Here is an 11,181-nt window from a genome sequence, read left to right on the forward strand (position 1 = left end):
GCCTGAGGATGATAGGGGGTGGAAGTCCTATGCTTGATTTTGTGATGAGCTAGTAGGTCTTCAATTAAGTTGGATGTGAACTGGCTTCCTTGATCGGTGACTAGCTCTCTTGGGTAGCCAAATTTGTAGAAGATGTTCTCTCTTAAGAACTTAGCCACCTTTTCTTCTGTTGCTGCTTTGATTGCCTTCGTTTCTGCCCACTTTGTCAAGTAGTCAGTGCACACAATGATGTAAGACCTTTGCCTCGAAGGAGGGTTGATTGGACCCACAAAGTCCATACCCCACTTCTCAAATGGCTCAAGAGTCACTTGAGGTTGGAGAGGCATCTCATCCCTTTGAGTCGGTTTCCCCATTCTTTGGCATCGGTCACATTCGCTGATATACCTTCTGACATCTTGATGAAGTGTGGGCCAATAGTAGCCTGCCTGCAGGATTTTGAAGGCAGTCCTCTTTGCTGCAAAATGTCCTCCACAAGGCCCATCATGACAGGTGAGGAGGATATCAAAGACTTCCTCCTTCCTTACACAACGCCTTAAGATCTGATCAGGGCCAAGCTTGAACAGGTTGTCCCCGATCCAAGTGAATGAGGCACTTTTTCTGATGATTCTGCTCTTCTCTCTTGAGGATAGGTGCGGAGGGAACTGTGCTGAAACAAGGTAGTTTGCTATATCAGAAAACCATGGAGAGAGTACTGAGATAGAAAATAGATGTTCATCGGGCATCTGGTCATCCACTGTTCCATCCTCATCTGCAGATAAATCCAATCTAGATAAAAAGTCAGCAACAACATTTTCTTTACCTGGTTTGTCAACGATAGTCAAATCAAACTGCTGCAACAAAAGTAACCATCTAATAATACGAGCATTCACATCTAGTTTATTCATTAAATATCTAATTGCAGCATGATCAGTATGTACAAATGTTTAATAGCCAGTGATATAATGTCGGAACTTGTTCAGTGCATGGACCACAGCCAAGAATTCTTTCTTAGTTACAGTGTAATTCAGTTCTGCTTTGGATAAGTTTTTGCTAACAAAGTAAATGGCATACAAAAGTTTTTGTTCAACTTGTCCTAAGGCTGCCCCTATGGCTTTGTTCGAAGCATCAGTGTGGATGTGGAAAGGTAGGGCCCAGTTTGGACCTCTCAAGATCGGGGCAGACACCAACTTGTCCTTTAATTCATTCAGAGCCCTCTGACAATCGTCAGTCCATTTAAACTCCACATCTTTTGCCAATAGGCCAAATAATGGCGAGGCTAGCTTGCTGAAGTCTTTAATGAATCTCCTGTAATACCCTGCTAACCCTAAGAAACTCCGAACATCCCTTACCTTTTGGGGAGGTGGAACCTTCTTGATGAGAGCAATTTTGTTAGGATCCACCTGTAACCCCTGGCAAGAAATGGTATGGTCTAGCACGGTCCCTTCAGTCATCAAGAATTCACATTTTTCAGGACTAAGGGACAGGTTCATCTCAATGCATTTGGTTAGGACTTTTCCCAGATTGGACAATGCTTCCTGGAAGTTGGACCCATAAGGAGTGAAGTCATCCATATAGAGTTCCACCGCATCATGGACCAGCTCAGAAAAGATGCTCAAGACGGCTCTCTGGAAGGTAGCAGGAGCATTGCATAGCCCAAAGGGAAGAACTCGGTAGGCAAAGGTACCCCAAGGACAAGTGAAGGTGGTCTTATCTTGGTCTTCCGGGCTGATTTGGATTTGGTTGTACCTGCTAAACCCATCTAGGAAAGAGAAAAATTTCTTTCCTGCCAGTCCATCCAACACTTGATCTATGAAAGGTAGGGGAAAATGGTCTTTCTTGGTAGCTTTGTTCAGTTCTCGGTAGTCCACACAGATTCTCCACTTCCCATTTTTCTTGGGAACCAACACCAGAGGGGACAACCATTCGCTATCTGAGATGGGGTAAATGAATCCGGCATCCAAGAGTTTTTGCAATTCTTCCTTGACAATGTCCTTAAGGGCTGGATTCATCCTCCTCTGGGGTTGCCTAACCGGTTTACAATCCTCTTTGATGTAGATGTGATGGGTACAGACCGAAGGGTGAACTCCTTTCATCTCCTTATAGCTCCAAGCAAAAACATCTAGATGATTGGCCAACAGACTACACAACTCCTTTTCCTGGGAAGGAGATAGGGAGGAGCTGATCTTTAACGTTCTCTCGGGGCTGAACTCCACATTCTTGACTCTGGGAGTGACAGGGTTGGTCGCACAAAGGTCCACTAAGGTGCTGGCTTGGGCATCCTCCACCAATTCCTCTAAGGACAGTGTACTGGGAGGTGGATTCTAGATCAAGGTCTCAATCAAATCATCCTCGGTTGGGGGGTCTCCCCTAGTGGTGTCTAGGGTGTACAAAGGTGCTGAGTACACCTCATCCTCTTCTCCTTCCTCCAACCAAAGTGGTAAGTCATGCTCTACTGAGGGTTGGGCAGGAGGGTATAGGACTAGCTGCTTGGACATATGACCATTTTTGATAGTCATGTTTCCTGCACGGCAACTTATGTAAGCATCTGCAGTGGCTAACCAAGGCCTTCCCAAAATAAGAGGATATCCAGTGAGCTTTGCCTTTGGTTGTAGAACCAAGAAATCTGCAAGGTATTCCCAAGAGTCAACAGAAACCAAGACATCCTCCACAATCCCTTCGGGAGTCACGGTGGAACGTTCTGCTAGTTGTAGGACTGTCGAGGTCTTCCTCAAGGAACCCTGAAGATTGAGTTTGAGCATGGTATCCCTAGTCATCACATTAATGGCAGCGCCCAGATCAATCAAGGTGTGAGGTATGATGGTGCCATTGATGTGGACATCTACTATAGGACTCCCAGGATCTAGATACTTTGGGCAGATGACTTGTCCCAACATAAGGTCAGACAGTTGTCCTATGACATTGATGGTTGAAGCATCCCTCTTTTGCCTGCCTGGGTGTCTGAAACACTTTTCCTTAACCAGTTTGTTGTATATTGGTACATCCTTGATGGCTTGGAGAAGTGGTATTTTCACACACAACTGCTTGAGCTCTCCCAGAAGCTCATCCTCCTCTGGGTTGGGTTGTGTGGTGGCTGTTAGTCTCTGAGGAAAGGGTGGAATAGCCTTTGGTTCACTTTCCTGTTTGTCTTCCTCATCCTCTGGGGGAGGAGGTTGGCGATCCGGAAGAGTCTTTCCAGATCGCAGATTGATCTCCTGGATCTCCACAGCATAGGTAGGGCATGATGTTTCCCCAGTGTATACCTGCTGGGCTTGCCTGTTGTTGGGGTTCGGGTTCGGTTGAGCAGGCATTTGAGGTTGCCTTGGAGGAGCAGGAGGTAATGGTTGAGGTTGAACTGGTGGTGGAGGCAAAATGGCGGGAGGAGTGTTGTACTGGGGCCTCCACCCCGATTGAGGTGCATTCCACTGAGGCTGTGGCTGGGCATGTGAGTGATACGAATGAGTAGTGGGTTGAGTATGGTACTGAGGTGGGTAAGACCATGGAGGAGGCATAGACTAGGAAGGATGAGTAGGGGGACCCCAGGAAGGCATAGGAGTAGATTGGTTGGGGCTGTAATAAGCTTGGGGTGCCCCTTGCATCCCCTGTTGGTAAGGTCTAGGTCCTTGTGGCCTCCTTTGGTTGAGGAAATAGAGAGGTTCGGTGGGGGCTTCTGTCCCTTGATACATGGCTTTAAGCCCAGGTAAGGTTGGACATTGGTTTGTGGGGTGGTCCTCCTCACAAACAAAACATACTTCAACCGAATGTAATGGGCATTCATTCTTAGGGTGTTTCCTTGTACACCTAGGGTAGAAGATAGCCAAGGCCCTCTCAGCTTCTTCCTTCTTCTGCTGGATCCTGAATGTATCAAGTTGCATGGCAATGGTCTGTCTCACTTCACTTTTGAGATCCTCTAATTGATTTGCAAACTCATGTTTGGAGAAAGGAATACCAGCTGAGAGGAGGTTTCCTCTATCTCGTTTTCGGGCTGCCCTAGAGTGATTTCTAAACACAGTCTTTATGTCCTCATAAGGTAGTTGGTAAATATCTCCTCCAGCTAACATGTGAAGGGTATCTAAGAGGTCTTCAGGGACTCCTCAGAGTAGGACCAACTTGAGGGATTCAGGGTCAAGTGTGCACCTGGCCCGTTTATAGCTAAGTTGGAACCTTTCCTCGTAATCCTCTAAGGACTCATCATTTCCCATGGTCATCCGAAAGATTTCTCCCTTGGTTTCCTTGGACCTACAGTAGTCCCGGTACTTGGTATTGAAAGCTTGCTGCATCTGAGCCCAAGTGGTGATACTGTTCCTAGGTAAGCCCATGAACCAGCGTAATGCTGCATCCTTAAGGGTTGAGGGGAAGAGTTTCAGTTTCTGCTCATCTTCAGTATAGTCATAGGTTCGACAAAGGACAGCAAACTCAAACAGGAAGGTATCAGGATCTTCAGTATTCAGTCCATGGAAGTGAGGTAAAGCGGAGGGGCTAATGTTCTTCATTTTCATGTCTCCATTGGTCTCTCGGATGGGGAAGGCACCTTCTATTCTCTCATCCTCTCCCCTATTGTCAGCCATAGCTTCAGATGGAATGGTCTCTAACTCTTCTTCTGCTATGGGATCTTTGTATATCTCAGGAGGTTCACCTATAGGTTCTTCTGGATCACTGTAACCGAAGAAGAGAGAAGGGTGACTCAGTGATGTAGTGGGGGTGTTGGGTAAGAATTTGCCTATTTTATCTCTATTCCTACGAGGTATGAAATGGAAAGACTTTTGATTTCTTTTGTTTTTTTCTCTGGTACCTGCAAAAACTGAAACAAATTGATCTACAACTAACTATCTTGCTGAAATGAAAATGCAGAATTGAAATGAAAACAGGAAAGAACTAATCTACTTTTCTCAAATGAAATTGCGGGAATGGAAATGCTAGTCTACGCTTGCAGAATTGAAATGCTAATCTACGCTTGCAAAAATGAAATTGCGGAATTGAAATGTTAATCTATGAAAGAAGGAAATGTCTATGCTACTTTTACAGAAAGGAAATGGAATAAACTACTTGGAAGAAGGCGAGAGTAGGAAAATAGAAGAAAAGCAACAATTACTAATACTCTGATGCTTCCCCGGCAACGGCGCCAAAAAGATGGTGGGCTCCAGTATTGTAGCAATAATGCTACAACTCCTGGAGTTTCCTTCTCTAATTTTATCAACCCGGTAGTTCGTAACAAACTTGGAAGCGACGGTGCTATATGCACAAGTACTAGCTCTTGTCACAGCTGTCACTTGGTCAGCTGGCACAAGTCCGCTAGGGCTCAAGCCAACTTCTATGAGTTCTCAGAAGAATATTTTTAACCGATGAACGAAAGCTATCTCAAAGGAAATTAACCTACTGTAGGAAGGAACTGAAAGCCAACAAGAAATGAAAACCCTAGCAAACCCTAATTCTACCAGCTAGTCCTACTGATGCAAAGGTGGGAATGCAAACTACTGAAAGAGGTGCCATTACTTCTAGGAAGGTGAGATGCATGTGTCTAGACTACTTTGATCTAAAGAAAGCATATGTTTGCATTTTTGTTCAAGTTGTTGGAATTATTATGTGTGTGCTTCTAATTGGGTCTTGACTGTGCAGGGATAGATCAAGGAGGGAAATGCTTGGAAAAGGTCAGGAAGGCTCAGAGAGGGTCTAAGGGATCCCTAGCATCCTTTCAGAGAAGTTCATAAAGTTCAGATGCTTGGCAACCATGTTTACACGCTTCTACAGGAAGTCTGCAAGGGTTCTACAGGATGTTCAAAATTTCTACAGGAAGTTCACTAATTCCTACAGGATGTTCTGCAATAGGATTTTTGGGTGATGGATGAGTGGAAGAGGCTATATGGATGGACAGGGAGGTAGGAGGGGAGCTTTTGATGGCTTATGGACAGAGAGATGAGATGGAGAGGGGGTGTGCAAAGCTGGTTGGTCTAGAGGAGGTTAGAGGGAATGGAAGGCCGAAAAGGTAGAATCACGTGGGTGCTAGAAGAGTTTAGGAGGTAAGTGGTCTAACTGAGGGATGAGTGGATGGCCTAGGCACGGCTTAGAAGGATAAGGGAGTGAGGGAGTAGTACTGCACAGTGTAAATGAAACAAATCATTCGTGTCTTTCACAAAACTGAGATTTCATCAACCTATTCTAACTGTTTTTATAAAACCATAGAACAGCAACGTGATTTTGTAAGGAAACTCTTGCATGGTACTGAAACAAAGATTTACTCCACAAGATCTAAACGCATGGATGCTTCTACAACCGAGAACATTGCATCAAAGCTTGCATGAACGTATAAAACAGTGTTTTTGGTGGGTGGCACGGTCTGCAATTCCAGTCTTTAAACAGAGGTGGAAGTGAGTGTGCAGTCAACCCTTTTTGGAACTCTGATTAACTCTAATCTCCTTATTCTAATCTAAACTACTGAAAGCAACTTTGTTCATAAAACCAACCTACTTAACCACACCAAGAAACTCAACTTAGCAAACTGTGTTTCCAAATGCATGTAAAGGGAAAGAAATACAATGCTAAAAGAAAAGTAACAATACAAAGAAAGGAGGCCTATTGCTCTCAGGTTGGGCCCAACCCCGAGAGCTATGGCTCCTCTAAGAACTCAGAACTGAACTCAAATCTGCCTGCTTTTCATTAAAAGATAATAGTCATAAGTCAAATAACATGCCAAAAATGGCTTACAAAGAGAAAAACAGAGCTATCAGCTTGTAGTCCAGAATGTGCAACAAAGTTTCAAAAGTCCCCATCGAAGGCTACAGCCTCATCATTTATACATTACAAGGGCCAAGCTGGCCTCCTAAATTAGTGGGGTTTGGCTGTCCAAACTAAGAGTAATCTGCTGCTTTCTCACAATCCGTTTGGCTGCCTTCTAGCTCGGTGGTGGTGGCTGTTGGAGCTCAGAGTTGGGGTGGAGATCACGAGGAAGGCCATTAATGCTGTGGACAACCTTCCTACAAAACTGCAATCCCATCTTGGCTGTCTCCTAGCCCCCATCTGCGTGGTTTTGCTCCATTAAATGTCAAAAAACCTGAAAGAAACATGTGTTAGCCACCTAGGAATAGTGACTGCCCTCATTCGTACAAATGACATAAATATACTAAAAAATGATGCATAAGTTATGAAAAATGAAGGGTTGAGCAAGGGTAAGTAGGCCAAATGAGCCCAAAATGTTACCAAATTTGGGGCTCATCAGTAGACGAAATGCTAATAAGTGCCATTGAAGAAAATGAGAAACTATGGAATAAAATAATTTCTCTCAAAGTGGAAAACGAGGAAACAAGAAGGAGAGAAAATCTCTTGGGAGCAAAGCTAAAAGAAAAAGAAGAGACTTGCGAAGAACGCGTGGCCAAAATAGTGTCTCTGAGAAAGGAGTTGGAGAAAATTAAAAAGGGCTGTAAAAGCTCTCAAATACTTGAGACTATTCTAAAAAGTCAAAAACCTCAACATGACAAGTCTGGAATAGGTTTCAAAGGAGAATCCTCAAGCACTAAGAATAGTTCAAAAAGCTATGCCGATGCACTTTCCTACAATCCAAAAGAAGAAAAAATATGTTATGAAAAGCATAGCCCAGATCCAAAGAATGAAGAGAGAATTACTCCAAAGAAGAATGTGGAGTCGAATCATCGATACTACAGCAAATACAAACCTATACTCCACCAAGGTCCCATCTCAAATTCAAAGAATGAGGCAAGAGTAATTCCCAGGAAGGAAATCGACTCAAACAATGGCTGCTTCAACAGGTACAAAACCATCTTTCTTGGACACTGTTTTCACTGTAAAAACTTTTGTCATCAAGCCAAACATTGTATGGCTCGCAGAAGTGAAACGCCAAAGCTAAAGGATTGAATAATCAATTCATATGCCCCCAAAAGGAAGGGAGAAATCAAAACCTTCAATTCATTTGATCCCTTGACCAAATTTGATTTGATTTGCTCATTCTGCTACAATAATGGACACAATGAACAAAATTGGCCACTCAAAGGAAGAAAGACGAGTAGTAAGAATTCCGACACGGATAAATGTGGCTTGGCTCTATATGCTCAAAATAATGGAAATCATTGGTTTGTGGATAGTGGGTGCTCTAGACACATGACAGGAAACAAAAGGAAGTTTGTCTCATTGAGCAAAAAGGAAGGGAATGTGTCCTTTGGAAGTGGATTTGGCAGAATTGTGGGAAAAGGAACTGTTACTCCGATCAATGGAAAAGGAAAAGCTCAAGATGCTTTGCTAGTAGACGGGCTCGAACATAATCTCCTGAGTGTCAGCCAAATCTATGATCAAGGACATAAGGTTGTCTTCAGCACCAAATACTGTGAAATAAGGAACTCTTCCTCAGGGGAACTTGTGGCGAAAGGGGTTAGAACACCAGACAACATTTACATTCTAAACAAGATTCAAGAAAATAAATGCTACCTAAGTCAAACAGATGAAAATTGACTATGACACAAGCAACTTGGACATACAAACTTCAAAAATCTGATCAATATCAGCAAGATTAGAGCTGTACGAGACATCCCAAGGCTGTTCAAACCAAATCAAGGAGTATGTGGTCCATGTCAACATAGAAAGCAAACTAGAACCAACCACAAGAGAAAGGAGCTCTCTACATCAAAGCCCTTGGAGATCATCCACGCTGATTTGTGTGGACCAACTAGAAATCAGGCACTCCAAGGAGAAAGGTACTTTGTGTTATTTGTTGATGACTATACTAGAATGATGTGGATATATTTTACAAAGTATAAATCTGAAACTTTTGAGTGTTTTAAGAATCTAAAAGCCCTTGTAGAGAATGAAAAAGATTGAAAAATTAAGTGCCTCATAATAGACAGAGGGGGAAAATTCACATCAAACGAGTTTAATGAGTTCTGTAATATTCATGGAATTAAAAGGGAATTCTCTGTTGCCAGAACACCTTAGCAAAATGGGGTAGTTGAAAGAAGAAACCAAACAGTCCAAGAAATGGCAAGAACAATGTTATTAGCAGTAGACTTGCAGCCAAAATTCTGGAGAGAAGCAGTAGGGATAGCTGTCTATACATTGAATCGAACTCAATTAAGACCAAACTGTGAAAAAAATCCTTATGAGTTATGGAAAGGAAGACCTGCTTTAGTAAAGTACTTCAAGATCTTTGGAAGCAAGTGCTTCATAAAAATCAATGATGGCTCACCAGGAAAGTTTGATTCTCGGGTTGATGAAGGGATATTTCTTGGATACTCTACACGGAGCAAGGCTTACAAGTGCTACAATTTTCGACTAAAGAAAATAGTGGAAAGCATTGATGTAAAGATTGATGAAGACATTACAGAAAAATAAATTGAAGAACATGAAGATGATATTCTCATTGAAGAAGAAGAACCTAAAGAAGAAATATATGAGGAAGAAGAAGAAGAGGAGAAAGAATCACCTCATACCCCTTCAAAGATGAAGTTTATCCAGAAATATCATCTAGAAGAGCAGATTATTGGCAATAGAAATGAAGGGATGCAAACCCGAAGAAGGATGACCATTACACCAAAGAGAAACATTATTTCTCTTCTATCTATGGTAGAACCAGAAACATTTGCAGAAGCAAGTAAGGATCCTCATTGGGTAAAAGCCATGGAAGAAGAAATGTCCCAAATTGAGAAGAACAAGACATGGGAGCTGGTACCTTGTCCAAAGGACAAAAACATAATAGGAACCAAATGGGCGTTCAAAAATAAAATGAATGAGGAAGGACAAGTTATTAGAAACAAGGTGAGGCTTGTCTACAAAGGCTATTCACAAATTGAAGGAATTGACTTTGAGGAGACATTTGCACCAATAGCCCGTATGGAAGCTATCAGGATGTTCTTGGCATTTTCTTGCTCAAAAGGATTCAAAATCTATCAAATGGACGTGAAATCAACATTTCTAAATGGGGAACTCAAGGAAGAAGTCTACATGGAGAAACCATAAGGGTTTGATCTAACAGAAGGAAAGGAATTAGTCTATAAGTTGAAAAAGCTTTTATATGGGTTGAAACAAGCTCCTAGAGCTTGGTATGCAAGATTGAATCACTATCTACAACAACGAGGCTTCAAAAAGGGAGTGGCTGGAAGTAATCTATACATAAAGACAAATGAAGGTAAGTTACTAGTTACTCTTGTTTATGTTGATGATCTGATTTTTGCTAGAAATAATGATGAAATGAGCCATCAATTTTCACAAAACATGTCAAAAGAGTTTGAGATGCCAATGATAGGAGAGTTGTCTCACTTCCTGGGACTTCAAGTATCTCAAACCAGAGCAGGATTGTATATATCTCAAACCAAATATCTAAAAGACATGCTCAAAAGTTATGGAATGGAGGACTACGGACCCATGAGCACACCTATGATCACAAACTGCAAATTGAGCAAAGATGATGACTCCCCTCCAATAGATGAAACTCATTACAGGTCAATAATTGGAGCCCTTCTATACCTAACAGCTACAAGACCAGACATAATGAAGGCAGCAGGAATGGTGGGAAGATTTCAATCTGCTCCCAAACAATCCCATTTATTAGCTGTCAAAAGAATTCTTAGATATCTGAAAGGAACTCCTGATTTCGGTCTTTGGTACCCAAAGAGCTCAACACTGACTGTAACTGCATACACTGATGCTGATTAGGCTAGAAGTATAAATGATCATAAAAGTACTAGTGGAAATGCGTTCTTCCTAAGAGATTGTTTAGTATCCTTGCTCAGCACAAAACAGCGATCCATATCGTTATCCATAGCCGACGCCGAGTACATTGTTGTAGCAGACAGTTGTACTCAGATACTTTGGATGAAGGAAGCTCTAAAATATGTCAACATATGTAGCAAGTAGCTGAACAAAACATCGTCCTATAATATATCAGTACTAAGGAGCAGATAGTTGATATTTTCGCAAAACCTCTTCCTCTAGAAGCATTCGAACATCTGCGTCAAAAGATGGGGGTTATCTCTTTATCATCACTCAAGTTCATTCATAAAGATGTAGCAGGACAGGGGGAGCAACTTGACAGGGGGAGTCCGTATGCATTCCTTTTCCATTAATGTCAAAGGGGGACAACAGAAGAATATTGCCATCAATAACAAAGGGGGAGATTGTTGGACACAGATTGTCATTGATTTCACTATGGCAATATTCGAGGAGCAGACAAAGCCAAGAGGAGCCAAGAGGAGCCAAGAGGAGCAG

This window comes from Pinus tabuliformis, chromosome 5_2 (genome assembly GCF_031772625.1).
Source record: "Pinus tabuliformis cultivar Carrire ecotype Pingquan chromosome 5_2, CPIR1, whole genome shotgun sequence".
NCBI classification, from domain to species: domain Eukaryota; kingdom Viridiplantae; phylum Streptophyta; class Pinopsida; order Pinales; family Pinaceae; genus Pinus; species Pinus tabuliformis.